Source organism: Haplochromis burtoni, unplaced genomic scaffold (genome assembly GCF_018398535.1).
Source record: "Haplochromis burtoni strain Fernald_Lab_line unplaced genomic scaffold, NCSU_Asbu1 Contig_66, whole genome shotgun sequence".
NCBI classification, from domain to species: domain Eukaryota; kingdom Metazoa; phylum Chordata; class Actinopteri; order Cichliformes; family Cichlidae; genus Haplochromis; species Haplochromis burtoni.
Genome location: NW_024582427.1, coordinates 1,562,761 through 1,568,129, shown reverse-complemented (window position 1 = coordinate 1,568,129; position 5,369 = coordinate 1,562,761). Strand labels below are relative to the sequence as shown.

Below are 5,369 nucleotides of genomic sequence, written 5' to 3'. Positions count from 1 at the left end.
TGTGCAATCAAAGGAAACCTCTGTCATGTTACACTTTTCTGATTTGTACTGCAATACAAATTTCTTTATGTGCATTTAAAAAGAACAAAGAGTACCAAGCCTTTAAACTATAAGTGATATTTAACCATAAATTCATAGAGCACTTTAGCCTATAAACCCAAAGCACTTTAGACTAAGACACAAGTCATGGTGTTTTTATACATCTAGATGAAATACTTTTATATGTTTTACTATTATGAACTGTTTATGGAGATTACCATAGAACAATAAAATAAGAATAACAGTGTAATAACAACCAAACAGCTTATAGTATTATATGCTAAAGGTTACACTTTTTATAACACATTACAGTATTTTTACTGTGGCTATAAAAGTTAAAGGATGGCAACACTACTTTTCATTGTCAGTGTTTTACTGTCATTTAACAGGGACATTTGTTATGGTGTACTTACACACATCTACATTTTTATGGTGTAGTATTTTATTATGTTTACAATTGGGCATTAAAAATCATAACATTTCAAAAACAACTATGTCACTGTGGAAATGAAATGCAACATAATGAGTAAAAAGTTTTACTAAACATCTAAAAAACAAATGGGGTTTGTGTGCGTGCGTGTGTCTGTGTGTGTCCTCAGATCCCTTGTTAAATAATTGTCTTTTGACTGAAAAAGTGATTTATCTTGGCAATAAAACGATACATTATGTTACATTTGTTATCAATGAAAAATGGTTGACACACAAAAAAAGTCTTCTAGTCTAATTAGAAAATAAAGATAATAAAATCTATGAAAAGTTTTACGATTGATAGCTCTAATTGTACTATTTGTCTTCATATGTGTGTACAATTATACTACATGGTTAAATAATGTACACAGACTAAGTTAACAAATCCCAGAGGCCCGGGTTGACATTACCTCAATATTTTGCTCATGCGTCACAGCTTTTGCTGTGAAAGTCAGGTCAAACTGGTCCGTCTGTCAGTCGGACTGCTGTTTTTCCACCCATAACCTGCCCAAGGTGTTAAAATGAAACTGACACATGTGACATGTAAGTATGATGTTTGGCGTCAGTGGGAGGCATGGCTCCGGGGCGTCCGGCTTGTGCGCTGCCTAAAAACTTAGACAGGAGCTCAAGTTATGCCTCATCGTTTGGGACAAGTGTGTGTTAGAAAATCTGCATGTCTGTGCGGTGCAATAAAGTAAAATATGTTTCTTTTAATGAGTATTTAAGGCCTTAAAGCTAGTGTGTCAATCTTGAAGATATGATCTGTGTTTAACGGTCTGTAAGTGACTTGTTTCACTATCTAGAGTCAATGTTACTGACGCTGATGACATGATTACTGATGTCAAGCAGAAATTTTTTTATCATGTTTACTCATTTAGCCCAGTGCTTTCAAATGCACAATATCTGCTTTTAAGACACAAACATAATGTACAGCTGAGGAAGGAAATTTTAATTGTTGTTCATTGAATTTTATCAATAAAAAATTTTAAACTAATGTTAGAGCACAGATTGCCAACCTTTACTATCAAAAGAGTCAAAATATCTTTTTGGAGCTGCAAAACATATTTAGGCCTTATAATAAGTAGGTCAGTTAAGTAGGTAAATAACAATTAGCCTTTAATGAACTAGTTTGCTGTGGGCTATTTATGATTATTTGAGACTTTATTTGGTAAAATGACATAAAGTCAACAACAAGAACAATTGTAAAGTGGTGTGAAAACATATTATAGTGTGCTGGCCTTCTTTGACAAGCTATAAAGTTATGTGAAATTAGACAGTCATAGTTAGGGGAACTCAGGATTAGCCATTGCCAGCTATATGTATAAATCCAGGCTAGGTACAACAGTTGAGGTTCATCAAAATTAAGAGGATAAGATGTCAGGTGGTAAGAAAGGGTGAAAACATTTGTTCGATGATCTGAAATACGTAAGATCCGGGGCAAATACTTTTTCACAGCTCTGCAACTGCACAGAGTCATGTGAAACTGTATTTGTTGACACAATGCCATGTGTCATCAATGACAGACATACAAAGAACAGCATTAAAATAGTTACCCCAAGCACACAGCTCTGGCTACAACCACAGCAGCTCCACTCACCTGCTGTTCAAACCTTTATTCGTTAGGGGCAGCCAATCAGAAGAATGTTGGTAGAGGTAGAGGATATGATAAGTGATCATTTCATACAGACGATGCGTTGAGGGGATGGCAGGAATAATAAGGATTATTTGAAATCATGTATCATACAAAGCTACTCAAATGGAAGAGTCCAAGAGTAAGGAGCACTGATGCATCTATTACTGTGGATTATTTAGACACAAACACACAAAAACACATCAATCATGTATTTTGTAACTGTAACTCATTTTATTTCTAAAAAGGGAACTCATCATTAACAAACTTATTTGCTTAACTTCCTTGAACACAACGTTACCAAATCAGTTTGTATCATCGCTGCTTACTGATGGGATACTGCCACGTTGTAGCAGCACATCATGCATTAAAGATGATGAGATGGCAGATTGTTGTGCAACTCCGCCACTTCCCACTGTTGTCAATGTCTGAGAGGATGGATTTGTGAGTTAGTGTTTTCGAAGGTCTTAGTGAGAGCGGGACTGTTGTCCTTATCTGATCTGCATTTTAGCGTGGAGGAAGCAATCCACTGTCAGCAGCTGCTTGTGTAAACCAGGGGTGAAGCTGAGGAAAAGAGGAAGTGTCAGCTTGTGTGCAGAACAGGCTTAAGAGAATTTTCAATTCACACTGAAAGGTTTCTGCAAAGTTCACCTCCTGATGGCTGAGTTTGCCGCCAAGAGGCCAAATTTCTCTCCCGTGTAATGTTTTCACAGTAAGATAATGCATGCACACAAAAAAGACGTTTTTCAGTACATAAATATGTTGCTGATTCCCTTTTCAATGTGGTCTAAATGCTTTTGACTCTAAATAACCATAATACACATTTTATCGTTCTTTATTTGACGATTGTGAATCGAATATATTTGGGTTTCTGGAAAATGTACACTAACCACTAAACTTACAGCAACCTGTGGATAGAGACTCAAATAATGAGGTCATAACAGAGATAGGGTGAGGAGCTTGGTCATTTGAAAGGACTTTCAGATCAAAAAGACTCAGTTAAAGTGGTAAAGACATCTCACTAGGCATTTTGCTGCCTCCTAGGTGATGTTTTCCAGTTAGTATCTTGGTGCTGGAGGAAATGGCTGGGGAGTGGGAGGTCTGGGCATCTTTGCTTAGATCTGCCTCAAAAACCCGGATCCAGATACCTGGCAAAAAAGATGGATGGATCATCATATTGGAATTTAAAGGACTTACTGATTAATTGAGATAATAAATTAGATGTTAAAGAATATTAAAAACAACAATAGGTTCAAAGTCAAGATAAACAAAATACCTACTTATGTGGTGGTTTATTTCTAATACAGTTAAAGTAAAACCAACATGTCTGATCCTGAGCAGACTATATGGCCGCTAAAGAGAGTTTTGTGTATTTAACAAACCCTTTTTATTCATTGTTTCACTTTATTACAAGTCATGAATTTACCAATCATGGTTTCTGGAAAGTACCTAAAAATTACAGTTTACTGTAAATTTGTGTCTTTACCTTAATTGACTGTCTAAACAAGGTTAAAAAAAAAAGAGTCACAAAACAAAAGATTACACTTTTAACTCTTCAGTAGCGCAGATCAAAACTTCACAGACTGAGCCTATATTCGTTCAACTTTAGCCCTGTTTAGAGATCCTTTAGGTGGCATTTGCTCCACAAATAGTTAAATGTTCTCTCTGATCCTCTGTAAATGTGGTCTAAAAGAGCGCAGTAAGCACTTACAGGTCTGTGCATGAGTCCAGAGCTGTGTGAGAAAGTGCTCTTTGTATTGCTGCTGCTGCCGAGTGCCAGCTACTCATCACATGTCACTGGTTAGAAGACTGAGAGAGCAGCTATTAAAAGGTTTTGTGCATATTCAGAGATTTCTAATGTTATTCAACTTGTAATTAAAGAGAAAAGGGATTTCTTCAGTGCGTGTATTTGTTTTAGACAGTTTGTATCGCCTTCATTCCTTTGGATTTTTTTTATTAATAATGTGCAGTAGCTGAGCAATTTGCCAAGAAGATCTACAAAAAAGCAAAATAACAAAATACACGTAATTATTCCAAATTTTACTTAATAAGGCAGAAAAAATTCCAGGAGTTTAATGAGGGTGACAATACATCCAACAAAACCAACATTAATTAATTTTATTAACATTTTCTCCAGATTTCTGCATGTTTGATATTATGCTTGATGTATTTAGTGCCTCATTAGTTTGTTATTCAGTAATTTTGTAAGTTTAGCTCGTCTAAACTAATATATGCAATCAAAAAATTTAATAAATTATATTGCCGTTATTCAACAGCCACTGTAGCAGTAATTTAAGTCTGGATTTGCCTTTGTGACACAAGCAGGGTCATGTCATCATGGGGGATGAGGAGGAGGAGAAGGAGGGTGTGAAGGCCGGCCTCCTCCCTCCTCCTCCCCTCGTTAGTTAGGAATTTGTTTACCCTCCGTCTCAAGCCGTGACCTGTAATGGACCACGAAGCCCTCTGGTCAACACTGGATTACCCAAGAGCCTCTCCTGAGGGCGAGGAACACACATGCACATGTGCACAAGCTACATACTGGGCGATAGGCCGCCTAAGCCCTACTGATAACAACCGTTACTAATGGCAATTAGCCCATTAGATCCTTGTTAATGCTCAATGACTTAAAGATAGTTTGGGTGAATGAATCTGGGAGTATTTGGTCAATGTGGCCTATCTCGTTTTACCTCTGTGTCCTTTTTAGAAGATATAAATCCCTGTTCAAACAGAAGGTGATGATGATTTCCTCACAGTTTACCAGGAGTGATGTGGTTTGAGGAAGTTGGTCGATGAGTGCTTTAACATTTATGGCATGCAAAACTTTCAGAAATGAATATCGGTGAAGAAAGTGCCTCTATATCTGAGTTAGGAAATGAAATGAATCAGCAGAAATGACAGAATTCTGCATCAGATTGGGATTTGAGCTAATTGTAACTTAAATCAAAGGTCAGTAAATAACTCACTTTAATTAATATAAGGGAGCCTGCCAGCTTGCTATAATGGCAAGTTTTTATAGTAGTTTACATTTCCATTTTTAACAACTACCATTTATCCATCAGAATACACAGACCACAGTGCTGAACACCAGGAGCCAGACTACCTGAGTACCTAAGTAAGTACCTAAAGCTTAAGTGGTGATCTTTAAATTTTGTTGGTGTGTTCAGTGTCTGTCCACCTCGAGCTCCATTAGAGGACTTTGTGTTAATCCGACAGGGATTCTGCAGCACCCCCC

At 36.9% G+C, this 5,369-nt stretch overlaps 1 long non-coding RNA gene across 3 annotated transcripts in view; it reads right to left on the bottom strand.

Annotated features, from left to right (window-relative positions):
• Positions 1-221: 221 nt before the first annotated feature.
• LOC121814610 overlaps positions 222-5,369 on the bottom strand; it is a 73,205-nt gene continuing 68,057 nt past the window's right edge. For all 3 annotated transcript variants that reach the window (XR_006054472.1, XR_006054471.1, XR_006054470.1), the window contains 2 exons: positions 3,160-3,285; positions 222-2,701 (listed from right to left, as the gene is read on the bottom strand). This is a non-coding gene — a long non-coding RNA (uncharacterized LOC121814610). The remainder of the gene's footprint in view (positions 2,702-3,159; positions 3,286-5,369) is intronic.